Source organism: Gopherus evgoodei, chromosome 10 (genome assembly GCF_007399415.2).
Source record: "Gopherus evgoodei ecotype Sinaloan lineage chromosome 10, rGopEvg1_v1.p, whole genome shotgun sequence".
NCBI classification, from domain to species: Eukaryota; Metazoa; Chordata; order Testudines; family Testudinidae; genus Gopherus; species Gopherus evgoodei.
In genome coordinates, this window is record NC_044331.1 from 58453059 (window position 1) to 58469698 (window position 16640).

A 16640-nucleotide genomic window follows, 5' to 3' on the forward strand; every position below is an offset into this window, starting at 1 on the left:
GTTGGAAGTCTGAGTTCAGGAATATAAAAAAGCCAGGATGTTTAAGCCAAGTGTCTGTGGGGCGGCTTAGATAACATATTCATGCACTAGACCAGGGTCTCCTCAGTTCTTTCAGAATCTCTGAGGAACATGGAGGCTGCCATACTGGATCAGAGCCATGGCCCATCTAGTTCAGTATTCTGTCTCTGAGAATGGCCAACACCAAATGCTTCAGAGGAAGATGCAAGAAATTCCACAAAAGACAGATATATGGGATAATATGTCCCTTCAGGGTAGTTTCTTCCCCCTCTAACTCCTTCTTGTTTGACTAATAGTTTAAACCAGGAGTCGGCAACCTTTCAGAAGTGGTGTGCCAAGTCTTCATTTATTTACTCTAATTTAAAGTTTCACGGGCCAATAATACATTTTAATGTTTTTTAGATCTCTTTCTATAAGTCTATAATATATAACTAAACTATTATTGTTTGTAAAGTAAATAAGGTTTTTAAAATGTTTAAGAAGCTTCATTTAAAATGCAGAGACCCCAGGACCAGTGGCCAGGACTCGGGCAGTGTGAGTGCCACTGAAAATCAGCTTGTTTGCCGCCTTCGGCATGTGTTCCATAGGTTGCCTACCTCTGGTTTAAACTATGAAGCATGAGATTTTATATCCTCTCAATTTTTATTTGATTTTGTGATTACTGATCTAAGTGTGGATATTTTTGTTATCCATATAAATATCCAGTCTCTCTCTGAATCTTACCAAGTTTTGGGCCTCAATGACATTCTGTGGGAATGAGTTCCACAGATTACAGTTTTGCATGGAAACAGTATTTTTTATCAGTTTTGAATTTGCTGCCTTTCAATTTCATTGAATATCCCCTTACTTTTATATTATGAGATAGGGAGTACAGAAACTCTCAATCTATCTTCTCTAGACCATTGATTATTTTGTGTACTTTTATCATATCTCCTTTATAAGATTATAAAGAAACAACAGTCTTTTCAACCTTTCTTCATATTAGTTTTTCCATTCCCCATATCATGCTTGTTGCTTGCCTCTGGGCTCCATCATAGAATCACAGGGCTAGAAAGGACCACAAGGATCATCTAGTCTGACCTCCTGCAAACTTGCAGGATTTTTTGGGTCTAAACCATCCAAGATAGATGGCTATCCAGCCTCCTTTTGAAAAGCTCCTGTGAAAAAGCTTCCACAACCTCTTGAGACACTATGTTCCGTTGTCCTACAGTTCTTACAGTTAGGAAGTTTTCCCTGAGATTCAATCTAAATCTGCTATGCTGTAGTTTGAACCCATTGCCTCTTGTTCTGCCTTCTGTGGCAAAAAAGAACAACTTTTCTCCATCTTTTTTTGTGTGAGTCCCCTTAATCGCTTCTTTTACAAACTAAACATACCCAGTTCTTTCAGCATTTGCTCATATAGCTTGCATGCCGTGCCTTTGGTCATCTTTGTCACTCATCTCTGGATCCTTTCTAGTTTCTCTACATCTTTTCTATACATTGTTGGCCACGTTACTCCAGTTGAGGCCTAACCAGCACTGAGTGGAGTGGTACTATCACTTCCCATGAATTGCATGCTATGCCTCTGTTAATGCAATCTAAAATTGCATTTGCTTTTTTTGCAATAGCATTGCATTGCCACTCATGTTGAGGTTGTAATCCATCACAACTCCTAGATCTTTCCCAGCAGTGCTGCTGCCAAGCCAGTTTCCCCCCATTCTGTATTTGTGCATTTGGATTTTTTGCCTAAATGTTGCCCCTTACATTTGTCTTTGTTGAATTTCATTTTGTCATCTGCAGCCCAATTCTCCAATTTATCAAGATCCCTCTAAATTTTAGCTCTATCCTCCAAAGTATTGGAGCCCCCCACCCTAGATTTGTGTCATGTGCAAACTTAATGAGTATGCTCTCTTATATGTACGTTCAGGTCATTATTACAGATGTTAAACAACACTGGACCCAGAACAGTGGTCTCCATTTGAGACCTCCTTCCAGTCTGACATCATTCCTTTATTAGTTACTCTTTGTTCGTGGTTGCTTCACCAATTATGTATCCACTTAATGGTGTAGTTCTGTTGAGCCTACATTTCTCCAGCTTATTTATCAGAATGTCATGTGGGACTGTGTCAAAAGCCTTGCTGAAGTCCAGGTATATTATGTCCTCCACATTCTCCCATTGACCAAATTAGTTACCTTATCAATGAAAGAAATCAAGCTGGTTTGGCATTATTTGTTCTTGGTAGATCTATCCTGGCTGCTAGTGATTTAGCCCTTCATCCTCCAAGTGTTCACAAATTGTCTGTGTTATACATTGCTCTAGTAGCTTCCCAGGTAGCAAAGTCAGGCTGACTGGTCTGTAGTTCTTTTTCTGTAATATCCTTTTGGAGATGGGGTAGACCAATACTGTGCACAGTCCATTTCCTGAGTTTAAATAGTTTATTTAGAGCTTAGAAAGGTACATAAGTTGCTCATATTTTTCTTTCTGATATGCATTACTTTTCACTTATCAATATTGAATTTCATCTGTTACTGTGTTGCCTGTTCACCTTGTTTGGTCCCTCAGAAGTTTCTCATGTTTTTATTATTTATATTCTGGGATCACTTAATAGATGCAGTCAAGAATTGATCTGATTCAATCATCAGAGCACAAAACTCCTGAATTCTCATTCCAGGTCTGACAAAGCTCTTCTGGCCAGAGTCTCTCTGACTTTGGAAAGTCATTAAAACTGTTTCTCCCTCTGTAAAATGGGGTTACTTACCTACCTCTGACTTAAATTGAAGTTACTAATGGTTTTACAGTGTTTTGAAGATGAAAAGCAGTGTCTATCTGCTTGCCTGTCTGCCTACCTAATGCTACAGATAGTATATTTGGTGTCAAAAAAAATCACTTGGAACAACCTCTTCACATTCATTTTCCAGCACTGCAGTAATTATAGGGTTTATTGCATCTGGACCTTTTAGTTTTTAAAAGCTGTACTCAGAGGTGTCTTGCTAGTTAAACCAATTATATTAATGTAGTAATGATTGTTGAAGCCAGTAATATATGAGTTCTTGGAACCAGACTCAGAATCCCAAGCTGGAAGCATTGTAGTATCATAGGCATGAGCTGTTTGGTTTCTGGGGCATAGACACAGACTCTTATTAGTTCAGCACTTTCTGCTGGCACTTTCCCAGGATCCAGAGGATTTATTCACTTTCCCTCCCAGTGAAATTAAAGGCCTGCAACAACAGCTGATGAGGGGAGATGGTAAATGAAAGAGGACCAGCTCAGAAAATATGCATTTGCCCAGATACTGGATCTTGCATCAGGCACAGAGACCTGGGGCTTGACAGACAGCACCAGGTGTGTGCCAGATATGTGCCCGCAAACACATTGTGTGGAAGGAAAATAAGAGTGGATGTGAGGAAAGAGAGATGGTCTGTCCAAATTGAAATATATAATCCTGACAAGGTATTCAGAGGCACTGAGTAATTGTTTCTGTTTAAAGTGCTGATGTCCATGTAGCACTTTTCTTTCAAATATATCCGTATATTGAACATAATATGTATCACCCTTTAAACCCGCCTGGACAGCTTTTTTTCATATTTCAGCAGGAAAGAGAATTGCTTAGGCGTGTTTTGCATGGATGACATTGTTTTGCATGACTGAATGAGTAACACTCCGGCTGTGTACTACTCCAACCTCCATTTCGTTGCTGGGTATGACGCTATGAACTTACTCCATTTCCAGTCCAGTGCTGTGTGATACCACAGTTGGGCACTAACTCTGATTCAGTCAAAATCTGTCACTGTGCACTCACTATGCCTTCAGTCAAGTGCTATGCAACAGGGCATTAATACTGACTCCAGCTATAAGAGTGTCAGTTTTTAAAGTCCTCTAAGCCCACGAAACTAACACTGTAGTATGTTGTTGTTCACATATTTATAATATGCAAAATAAAAGAGATTCTTCAACCCTTACACATGTTGCGTAGCAGTTATTCACACAAGGTGTCCCACTGAAGCTGTGAAGACTAATTGTATCAATATTTTGCTATTCAGCGTGAGTAAGGTTAGCAGAATCATGCCCTAAAACAATGGTTAATAAAAAGAACTTTTCATAGTATATTAGTTAAAGGACCTCAGCAGGTCATGTAGTCCAACCCCTTGCTCAAATCAGGACTGATCCCCAGACAGAATTTTTCCCCAGTTCCCTAAATGACCTCCTCAAGGATTGAACTTGCCCCCCTGGGTTTAGCAGGCCAATGCTCAAATCACTGAGCTATCCCTCCTCCGCCACTTTTTGACTGTATGACTAACTTAATAGCAAATACTGGGAGATGACAGCAAGCATATAGTATGTACCTCTATACTCTCTTTTGTTTGGTATGTGAGACTCAACCTTTGTCTTCAGTCAATTACTACTTTTCATACAGCAGTTAGGTAATATCCTAATATAGAAGAGAATGTACTACAATTATTAGCAGTAATGAAACATCTCCTTACTGCAAGTACCATAGATTTTACTCTTTTCCTGAATAGCCCATCTCCCTGCACCAAGTTGGTATTTCCTGAAGTAGTACAAAGTTCCTAAAAAATTGACTCGGCACAGAAAGTGCTGATTACATAACGCTGATCACCATTTATATAAAAGGAAGAGGGGGAGACAAAATGCACAAAGCTGCGCAATATCAAAACATCACATGGTTTGTGAAAGGAGGTAGACAGAAAAAAGTAGGATTAACAACATAATTGTAGTATTTTCTAATGATTACGTGAATAAGTTAGTGTTGCTACACACATAATATACCTGGCACAAACCCAAAGCAAGGCAATGGAAAGTTGTCACCTAACATTGCATACCCTCTTCTTTGGCTGCAGGCATATACTTTAGCATTGCCTCCAATATCATTCCCCAGGAACCACAGCTTGAACTCCATCCACGTTAACATGCCAGTGCTCATATGACTTCCCAGCACTTTTAGTTCTCAGTGAGTCAATGTTCTAATAGAGAGAGCACAAGTTGGGGTATGAGTTAGTGTCTGCAATTGACCATCAATTCACTCTGGAGAACAGGATGACTATAATGCAGTGTCTGCCACCAGAGTGCCCTTTCATGACCACAAGTGCCTCTGCAATTCTTTGTCCCTATTTTCCCATTCTTCAGGGCTTCTTAAACAAAACTCCACATAGTTTGGTCATCCACTCGCAGCCCTTCCTAGGTCTGGTTTCTTTATTAACATGAAGTTCCAACCACAAGAACAAATCTTCCACCTAGCCATGATCTGGTCAGAGCTCCTCCTCTCTATGGTACTGTCCCTTTCTGCAGTCTGAGTCACTGCAGAAGATCCAAGGCCTGTCCTGCCGCCTTTGCTTTCTCCCAAAGGAAAACAAAACTTTCAGCAGGATGGTCTCACCCAGCCCCAACTCCTTTCTTCAGTGACCACTGCAGGAGGCTTTACTCTGCAGTTCCCCTTCTAGCTCTCACCTCACTGAACATTCTCTGACATTTCCTGCCTATGTGCAGCTCTTCCCCTTAATTGGCTCATCTAGGAGCACCTGCTTTGGCAAAGTGGAGCTGGACCTATTTCAATCACAGAGGCCAGCCACCTTGTGGCACAGACCATTTCCTTAAGCACCTGTTCTTAATGTGTAGGAAAAAGAGATGTGTTATTATGGGGGATTTCATTCTGAGTGATGCATGCTGGAGGTCTCATGTTACCAGTCCTAAAACATCCTCTAATTTCTAAAAATTATGCATGATAATTTATTAACTCAGAAAGTGTTGCCCCCAACATGGGGTAATTCTATATTAGACCTCATCTTGATAGATAAAGAGGAATTGAACACAGAACTAAAAATTAGCAATAGCTTGTATACAGCTGACTGAGATTACAAAACTGAAAATAATTATGAGTCAAATCAGTTGGGCGAAAGAGTTTAATATGAAAAATATGATTGATAATCAGGAACTGTTTAAGAACATTTTACTAGCTGTCGCCAAAGCTACAGTTGATAAAGAAGGCCACGCTAGTTTAAAAAAAAAACCAACAAAAACTCACTAGGCTTCGAGGGGAAGTGAAAACAAATGGAAGAAAGGGAAGTTTATCGTAAGGAATGTTAATCAAAAGTTAGGAATTGAAGAAAATTGAGAAGAGAGGCAAAAGGAGAAACAAGGAGAAAACTATGGCCAGAAGACTTAAGAGCAATAAGCAGGAGGAGTTTTCTAAGTATATTAGGAACAAAAGAAATCCTAACAATGGTATGGGTCCATTACTATATGGAAGAATTATCAAAAATAATGCAAAATGAGGCAGAAAATTTCAATAAGTATTTCTCTTCTGTATTTGGGAAGAAGCTAAATGATGTAGTCATAACATAGTATGATGAAATACTTTCAATTCCAACAGTAATTTCAGAGAAGGTTAAACAGCAACCTCTAAAGCCTGGTGTACACTATGACTTTAGGTCGAATTTAGCGGCATTACCTCAATTTAACCCTGGACCTATCCACACAACGAAGCCCTTTTTCTCGACTTAAAGGGCTCTTTAAATCGATTTATTTACTCCATCTCTGACGAGGGGATTAGTGCTGAAATCAGCCTTGCCGGGTCGAATTAGGGGTAGCGTGGATGCAATTTGACAATATTGGCCTCTGGGAGCTATCCCAGAGTGCTCCATTGTGACTGCTCTGGACAGCACTCTCAACTCAGATGCACAGGCCATGTAGACAGGAAAAGGCCCACAAACTTTTGAATTTCATTTCCTGTTTGGCCAGAGTGGTGAGCTGATCAGCACAGGTGATCATGCAGAGCTCATCAGCATCGTGTGAACATTGCCGGGGCACATTGCCCGAGCCGTACTTTGTGAGAAGTCTATGTCCATGTCTATGTCCTCATCACTCTCATCACCACTCTGCTGTCACCTCCTTGCCTGGTTCTGTGGGAAACAATTGTCTGCCGTTGCTCTGATGGAGGAAGGGGTGACTGACGACATGGCTTACAGGGAATTAAAATCAACAAAAGGGGTGGTTTTGTATCAAGGAAAAACACAAACAACTGTCACACAGAATGGCCCCTCAAGGATTGAACTCAAAACCCAGGGTATAGCAGGCCATTGATTTCACAAAACATACCGGGTCAATTTCTTGTTTTGATCCACTCCATCTATCTTTTACATCTTAGGCTGGCAGAAGACGGTGCAGTACGAGTGCCAGCCATCATCATCTCCTGGGTGCTCGGCAGAAGATGGGAATGACCTGGCTGAGTCACTCCCATGTCTGCCTAGGCACCCCTGACTAACCTCACCAAGGTCAGCTGAAGGAGCACCCAGGAATACGACGACGATGGCTGCCAATCGGCAATGAGCTGCTGCTGTGAAGCAGTGCAGTCCCACATCTGCCAGCAGCTAGCAGACATACGGTGATGATGAGCTGAGTGGACTCCATGCTTGCCATGGTATGGTGTCTGCTCAGGTAACCCAGGAAAAAAGGCGCAAAACGATTGTCTGCCATTGCTTTCATGGAGGTAGCGAGGGAGAGGGGGGCCTGACAACATGTACCCAGAACCACCCGCAACACTGTTTTTGCCCCATCAGGCACTGGGATCTCAACCCAGAATTCCAGTGGGCGGTGAAGACTGCGGGAACTGTGGGATAGCTACTCACAGCTACCCACAGTGCAACGTTCCAGAAGTCGACACTAGCCTTGGTACTGTGTATGCAGTCTGCCGACTTAATGCACTTTGAGGATTTTGTGTGGGGGGACACACAACGGACTGTATAAAAACGATTTCTAAAAAAACAACTTTATAAATTCGACCTAATTTCATAGTGTAGCCATACCCTAAAGCTAGACATTTGTAAATCAGCAGATCTGGATAACTTGTATCCAAGAGATTTTAAAAAAAAGTTGGCTGAGGAGCAGCCTTACCATTAATGTTGATTTTCAATAAGTCTTGGAACACTGGGGAAGCTCTAGAAGACTAGAGGAAAACTACTATTGTACCTCTATTTAAAAAGGATAAACAAGATGACCCGATTACTTAGGTAGACTTGGAAGGATTAGATTTTTATGGGCAATTGTTAGTACAATGTTGATTTCATCATACAAAGACAAACTGATGAAAAAAATATTTCCATAGATGATCAAAATTACAGATAGGCAAAGTAAGAAAAATGCTGCACGAGAAGTTATTAGAGTTTGATTTGAAGATATTTACTTTGTATATTTTGACATGTGATTGGCAGTGTGTATGTTAAAGGTTAATGCTTTAATTTTTTGACTCTCAACCTCTGTCATTACATAATTATTGGCCAACCCACCCCCATAACGTCCCACAACTGTGAAAATTGAAATTGAATAGAAAATAGAAAAAATAAAAAGCTTAAAAATAAACATCAATATTATCCACTGAAATTATATATGTAAAAAATTGAATTCTGCCAAACCTAATTATAGGCCTGTCAGCCTGACATTGATCCTGGGCAAAATAATGGAATTACTGATTATGGGATTTAAAGCAGAGTAATATAATTAACCTATCAACATGGATTTATGGAAAAATAGATCTTATCAAACTAGCCTGATTTTTTTTTAAATGAGATTGCATCATATGTGTGGGGAAAAAGAACATTTGCCATACTTACAGCATGGGGGATTGTATCCTGGGAAAGGACTTGGATGTTATGATGGATAATTAGTTGAATATGAATTCCCAGTGCAGTTCTTGTGTCTGAACAATAGGTAGCATTGTGACACTTTCCCCCCTCCTTCCATCCAGCAGAAGACCCCTGTTGCGTCATGCCTCTCTGTTCTCAAGGTCTGCGAGCAGAGCAGGGAGGCCTGGAGTGCCTTCAGGGAAGGCAGAAGAATGTCACCAAGAGCCCTACATTGGAGGGGCCCAGTCTATTTCTTCTGAGGTGTGGATGGATGTATGCATGGAGGTGCTGGGGGCAAGAGTGGGGTCCGTGGGCTGGGAATGGGAGTAGTGAATGGAGTGGGAGGCACAGGAAGGAGCTGGGAGCAGAGAGTAAAAAGAGGTGACTGGGGTTGGGAACTGGGAACTCATAGCTGGAGGGGAAAGTGGGGCATTGGTGCCAGACAGGAAGGACTGGGAGAGGCTTGTGAGTATCTTGGAGTGAAAGGAGAACCATGCCTGGGAGCCGTGGTGGACATGAACCAGAACCGGTTCCAGTGTGGGAGAAACTAGGGAAGTGAATAGGTATCTAGGGAGGAACAAGGACTGAGAGAGAGCCGGTGGTGCAAGTGAAAAGACTGCTGGGATGAGAGCACTATGGGAGGGAGAGAGGGGGATCAAAATGATAAGTAGAGATGGAAAGTGAGGTGTAAGCGGAGGGGAGGGAGTAAAAAGAAATTAGGCAGGATCCAGGCATGTGTAGAGAACTCCCACTGGGAAAAAACCAAAAAGTTAACAATAGCTCATGGGGGTTGAAATGAAAGAAGAGATGGGTGTGAAGTAAGGATTGTGGAATATACAGAGTGAGGTAGGATAGAGTATAAGAGTGGATGACGTAGTTTGGATTTGAAAGAGCATGAAAGGATGGTGCGTGGATAATGAAGAGGGGCAAATAGTAGGGAGTTGAGTGAGAAAAAGACACGGTGATGATGACTGAGTGGTGGTAGAGTGAGGACAGACAGATTGAAGGGATGAAATGTAAAAGGAGGAAGAGAATCGGAAAGATGAAGATGTGAGAGAAACCAGAAAAGTGGGATGGGTGTAGGGGAGCATGAAGAGAAGGCAACATTTGCAGAGAAGAAGAATGAAGAGGAAGAAGAGAGAAGTGTGAAGATGGAATGATTATTAAATGTTATAGAAAAGTTGGATGTGGGAAGAACTTGTAAGACGCAGAGGGAAAATGTGCAGTGGAAGGAAAGAAAGTGCAGAGAAGGAAGATGAAAAGTACGGGACATGTAAGTGGTGTTTTTTTGTTATTTCATGGAAAGCTTAATGCCATTGTCTGTGTCTTGGTTTGTTTCCTTTCCTATCTCTTCAGGTTATCTACACTACCCATTTACAGGGCTTTGGCACATTGAGGGGACAAAACTAAAACATAAGTAGATCCCTTCCATGCTACAAGAACAGGCCATAGTGTAATCATGTTAGATGACAATCCTTTTGTCTCTAGGTTTCCTGCCCATGTTATTTGTAGCCCTTTTCTTTCACATTCAGTTCTATTTCATTTATAACTAGTCTTACCGCCTCTTGTTCTTGTATCTAGTCTGTTATCAATGATTGACTGTAGTGCTACTTAAAGTGCAGTTTCTGCAAAAGACTCCAAAGCCCCCTCAGTTGTTTGGGTTGGGTTAGCATTTTTGTTTAGATATAAGGAGGTTTGAGAGAGGTGATTGTGTGTGGTAGCCTTCATTATCCATTTCTTGTAATGGCTAGTATGATGAATTTTTGTCAACCTCATTGCAAGAGTTTGTTGTGTTGCTTTCTTTTTTTAAAAAATGCACACGCATGTACACACACGTGCACCTTTCAAATGATTCCAAACCATCAAGTTATACACTAGTTAACCTAAAACCTGTGAACTTACCCTCGTTCTCCCTCTCCTTCCAATTGTGTGTGTGTGTGTGTGTGTGTGTATGCTAACTTGTTGCATGCTCTTACGTAGGCTTATTGGTGACGGGCATGAGTGTGTGTGAATGTGTGTATGCAATACTTTTTTGTAATGCTGACTCTGTTCAAGGCCATAAAGTCATTCTTTTCAGGCAGACCTCTGAAGTCCAAAGACCATTCTTACTAATCACAACAGTAAAGAGAAAAGGGTCTTGGCTATAGATGGGTAGGAAAGGTCAATAATCAAAGGTCGGCAATAATTTGTCTTGGTTTTCTGTTTTTTTTTTAAATATAGATATTGGTGATATAAATAATTTTAGAGAAGTCTGCATGAGTCTGAGGGGTGATATGCATCAGAATCTCTGATTCTGTGACTTTAGATTTTGGTGTTTGTAACACAAATTGCAGCTGACAAATTATTCCAATCTAGAATTCCAAATAAATGCCAGTTAGGTGGTGGTGGTTTTTTTGTTTGTTTGTGGAAATGTTTTTAAATGTAGCAAAATTGTACATGGCATTTCAGAATTTCCTGGAGAAAGATCCCCAGATACTCCCGGTTTGGAGTTTTTTTAATTGCCACCCTCTCTCTGGTCCTCTCTACTCTAGGTATAGATTTTAATGCTCTTAGTGAAGAAGTCGTTTCATCCATAGAATCATAGAATATCAGGGTTGGAAGGGACCTCAGGAGGTCATCTAGTCCAGCCCCCTGATCAAAGCAGGACCAATTCCCAACTAAATCATCCCAGCCAGGGCTTTGTCAAGCCTGACCTTAAAAACCTCTAAGGAAGGAGATTCCGCCATCTCCCTAGGTAACCCATTCCTGTGCTTCACCACTCTTTGAGTAAAAAAGTTTTTCCTTATATCCAACCTAAACCTCCCCCATTGCAACTTGAGACCATTACTCCTTGTTCTGTCATCAGGTACCACTGAGAACAGTCTAGATCCATCCTCTTTGGAACCCCCCTTTCAGGTAGTTGAAAGCAGCTATCAAATCCCCATTCATTATTCTCTTCTAAACAATCCCAGTTCCCTCAGCCTCTCCTCATAAGTCATGTGCTCCAGCCCCCTAATCATTTTTGTTGCCCTCCGCTGGACTCTTTCCAAGTTTTCCACAGCCTCCTTGTAGTCTAGAAAGGCAAGTTTGTCTTAAATCTGCCATGTATTATTTTAAAATTGTGAACTCAGCTGTTTTCTGATTCCAAAAGTGAAATTTAGAAAAATTTCTTCAACTCAAAATGTCATAAAGGTCTTTGTAAACATTGCCTATAGTGATGGTATATACTGTTCCTTATCTGAATATGGAGGGCTTGTGCAACTGCATACCCTGAATACATCATTTTGAAGCTTTGAACAAGATATAAAATGCTTAGAAGTGTGCTATTTTTAAAAAGTTTCTAATGTTCACAATGAAAAAGGAAGAAAAGCCTCACAATTTTGCTTTACACATTTTCCGACTTCATGCAAACCTACAGCAAACAAGTTGGTAATTACTACATATGCAAGAGTGGAAAAAAAAAGCTAGATGTCACTCTTTTACCAACTTTTATAATTAGTAAATAGAGAAGAATTAGGCCAAAGATTTACAGTAGAATTTCATGTAGGCAGGAAATGTGTTTTGGAGTTTTTGGTTTTTTGTTTTTGTGACCAAGGTAGTTTGAAGACAAAAAGGCAGTGTCGAGTGAGCTATCAGCAATGAGTGATTTCTTTTCACTTTTGGTGATGAGCTGAGTATATTGTGTGAAAATGGTCTGAGGAGCAGCCCCATTTCAGCTGGACCCAGAGGTCCTTTATTTGTCCTATGAAGTTACAGTGTTTCCAGATCCATTATCTGAGCATTATATGAGGATTTATTTATTTTTCAACAGCATAATTGATCTTGTTTACTTCAGAAAATGCTTGCTTAAAACTGGAGATGGTATCCGAATGGGAGGGGGAGAGAGGGAGGAAGCTGCGCTTTGAAATAAACACTGTGTTCTGACCACCAGTACCCTTCATTATCCACTTCTTATAAACAGTAGTCTGCTGGCTTTTTGTCAGCCTCATTCTGAAGCTTTGTTAATTCACTACCATGAAAATGGAAGTTTCATACAAATTGACATAATTAATGAAGAGACAGGCAGCATGCTCTACCAATTAACACCACAGGGAAAAGTAAAATTGGCTTCCTTTTTGCATGTTGTGCCAAAGTTAAGGACTGTAACACACAGCAAATAAATAGAGATGCTTTTAATGAGCTGCGAGATGGAGCTGAATAACTCAGAAAGGATGTTGGGTAAAGATTGCCAACTATTTAGACTGTTAAGAGTAATTGATGAGCTTAGTTAAAAGTTTGGTGGTGGGGGGAAAGACCGTCAAGAGCTGAACAGTGCTCATTCATAAATGTATTTTTCTTTCAAAGTAGCTGTTAGGTATGTTAAAGAATGTAACATGCAGTTACAAACAAATGTAGTAGACATTTAGTGCAAAGAAGAAATCAGTTTACTGGTAGTTGCTTCACAAAGAATACCCCAGTGGATTTTTCATACCTGACAGGTTTGCGTCAGCTTTTCAGCAAAATACTCCTATTGTCAGTGTTCACCCATAATAAATACTGGTTTGGGGATACCGAAAAAAAAAAGGCAAATATTCAGCCCAGCTGATGTCAGGCAAGTCAAGGCACAGTTTGGCCTTGTGATGTCTGAGCCCTCCTCAGGAGCCTGACTATTTACAATTTGTTTCATCTGTTTTCTTCATTGTAATTTTATGTTCTTTGTTTTCATGAAATCTCCCTACTTTATCTCAGACATATAGTACGTTGAATCTGTCAAATTAATTTTAAATATATATTTTCTTTAAAAAGCATTGACTTTAAAAATCAGTTTGGTAAAATTTATGACTGTTTTAAGACATTAAGTTATAAAAATATATTGTCTGTTGAAAAAGTAAGTTTTAATTACACATTGAAGCCATAAGGCCAAACCAAAGCCCCATGGAAATCAGTGGGATGGATTTCCATTAGCTTTGGATCAGGCTCGTAAAAAACCCACATTTAAAGCAAACAAACCGCTTCTGAACTTGTTTGGTTTTAACGCTCAACAATTCTCATAATTTTACATTTGTCCAAATTGGGAAATATTAGGGTCAATCATGATAAAGTATATCACATAACATCAAAGATAAGCATGTGCTTAAAATTTTATTCTTCAGTCCATCTTTATCCTGCAAAGCACTAAAATGTGCACTAAGACTACAAATATTGGAAAAAGTTAAATACCCAGGAGAGAGATAAATTAATAAGGGTACCACAAAGGTATAAAACTGATAAAAACTGGATAAAGAATAATTTATACTGACAATCATAAATAACTGTCTGGCTGGTATATTAGGTTGTAAAATACTCTCCCAAAAGAAGTGTTGCAAGTCCTGTCCAGGACCGGCACTAGAGTTTTTCGCGCCCTAGGCGCACGGCCATTTCGCCACCCCACACGCCGCTCCCGCGGCTCCGGTGGAGCTGCCGCAGCCATTTCTGCGGAGGGTCCGTTGGTCCGCAGCTCCGGTGGAGCTGCCGCAGCCATGCCTGCGGGAGGTTCACCGGAGCTGCGCGGGACCAGCGGACCGTCCGCAGGCACGACTGCGGCAGGTCCACCGGAGCTGCCTGCCGCTCCCCCCCCCCGGCAAAATGCCGCTCCCTAAAAATCCTAGCGCCCTAGGGGATTGCCTAGTTCGCCTCAATGAAAGCACCGGCCCTGGTCTTGTCACCTGAGGACAAAATGGCACTGAGCAAAACCCTAGTGTATATACAATAGAGAATCATCTGAGAGCCTCCAATGGAAAAGAAGCTTAAAAGGGATCCAGATAGCTCAGAAGCAGGGGAAGACAGTAGACGAAGAGACCTATCTCAGGAGTGCCTGAATAAGGGTGCAGCAGGAGGCCTGCCAGCAGCAAAAGTTCTGTTAGCATCAGCTACCCCAGCCCCAAAGACTGGGAACCCTTTGTTTTGCTTCTGGAGTATCATTGATGAAACACTTGGCCACACCTTGGACCAGGGAAGCAAGAGGTAGGAAGTGGGCCAGTGAGGCAGCCCCCAGGGATGCCAGGATGTTTGCTAGCACTACCTCATTTAGGGCCCTGGCACAGAGTCTGGTAGAGAGGGAGGGACCAGGGGCTCCTCTCCCCTACCAACTACCTTTTCCATGGCAGGGTCATAAACCCCTACCCACTTGCCAGCCTTGGAGAGAAGGAAAGGATGGAGATATAAACCCTGAGTCAAAGGCATGCCACCTATAGGGTCCCAGTGATGGACTGAAGACACTTTGTCTTGTGAGTGGGGTGACCAAGTGTCTGGTTTTCGATCAGAACACTCGGTAGCTCCAGGCAGCACTGCCAACCAGGTCATTTAAGTCCGGTTGGTGGTGCTGCAGAGCTAAGGCAGGCTAGTCCCTATCTGTGCTGGCTCCGTGCTGCGCCCCGGAAGCAGGCAGCAAGTCCAGCTTCTAGGCGGGGCCGCGGGGGGCGCATGGGGTTCTGTGTGCTGCCGCACCCCAAGCACCATTTCTGCACTCCTATTGATCAGGAATCATAGCCAATGGGAGCTTCGGGGGTGGTACCTGAGGGCGAGAACAGCGCCAGCTCCCAGAGCCATCTGCCAGTCCTCTGTCTAGGAGCAGGATCTGCTGTTGGCCACTTCCAGGACACAGTACAATCCGCAGTGCCAGGACTGGGAGGAAGCCTGCCTTAGCGCACACACTCCTCCCCTCCACACTGCTGACCAGAAGCTGCCAGAGGTAAGCCCATGCCCCAAGCTCCTTCCCTAGCCCTGAGCCCCCCCCACAAACCCAGAGACCTCTCCTGCACCCCAAATACCTCATCCCTCACCCCAGCCCAGAGCCTGCACCCCTAGAGGGAGCCCTCACTCTCCCTTCATGCCAACCCCCTGCCCCAGCCCAGAGCCCTCTACCACACCCTGAACCCCATCTGCCCCAACCCCCAGCCTGGAGCCCCCTCCTGCATCCCAAACTCCTCATTCCTGGCCCCACCCCAGATGGAGCTCTTACCCCCCCCGTCCCAACCCCTTGCCTGAACCCGCAGCCCCATCCCACACCCTGAATCTCTCATCCCCAGCCCAATGAAAGTGATTGAGGGTGGGCGAAAGCGAGCTGTGAAGGAAGGGAAATGTAGTGAGCAGGAGCCAGGGCCTTGGGGAAGGAGTAGGGCAGGGATATGGACTTGGGGAAGGAATGGGACTAGGTTGTTGGGTTTTGTGAGATTAAAAAGTTGGCAACCCTACTTGTGGGGATGTTGGACAATATATATATTTTGTTGGCCCCTGTTACCCTGGCAGGAGGTGAACTCAATTGGTGAGTCATCTGAAGGACTAAGTTGCTGCCTACCAAAAGGTGGACTGCCCCAGCATTGCAGTGATGGCTGTCTAGGGACGCTGGAGACTGGGCAGACCTAGTACCCAGTGACCTAACCACTAGATGCAGCACAAGGAAACCCAGCCTCTCTTACAGAAGCACTGTGCTGCTGCTGCGTGGGGGGGGGGGGGGGCAGCACAGCTGTAGAACTTTAAAGAGCAGAGGGAGCGAGTGAAAAGGAGTCAGTATAGGGAGGTAGGAAAAAATGTGTCACTGTCTCATATTGGCTCAAATTGATCATGATCCTGTACCTGACTGCCACTGTCTTGTGGCATGACCTTAGATACTCACTTGGCCTCTTTGTGTTTCACTTTCCGCATCTGTAAAATGGAGAGAATGATAGTAAATTCACAGAGGTGTTGTGAGGCTTAATTCATTGAAGTGTGTAAATTATTTGACGATCCTCTGATGAAAGGTGCAAAGTTCATAGTAGTACTGGTACCTACCACATATGCAATTTAAGCTTAGAATGAGGCCATACAGCCTGCTCCCTAGAGACTGTAGCTCATTCTCTACAGAATAATGTCATGAAAGGTACTTGAAAAGTAAATACATATATATTTCTCCATTGCAAAATTTCTCTAGTCATTGAAGGATAAACATACGCAAGTTCAAAAATAAAATCTCTCCTTTTATTGTACATTTGCATGCCATAAAAATTATGCTTCTGCAATGAAAATAAATA

General features: G+C 42.4%; 1 protein-coding gene and 1 long non-coding RNA gene across 10 annotated transcripts in view; one reads left to right on the top strand and one right to left on the bottom strand.

The window, feature by feature from the left end:
• The window catches only part of RBFOX1 (RNA binding fox-1 homolog 1), a 2538143-nt gene that overhangs the window by 2031507 nt on the left and 489996 nt on the right, over positions 1-16640 (top strand). The window lies entirely within an intron of this gene.
• On the bottom strand, positions 1382-13870 carry LOC115658480. The gene is made up of 3 exons (XR_004002302.1): positions 13858-13870; positions 5968-5970; positions 1382-1485 (listed from the first exon to the last, which is right to left on the bottom strand). It is a non-coding gene; the product is annotated as an uncharacterized LOC115658480 (long non-coding RNA).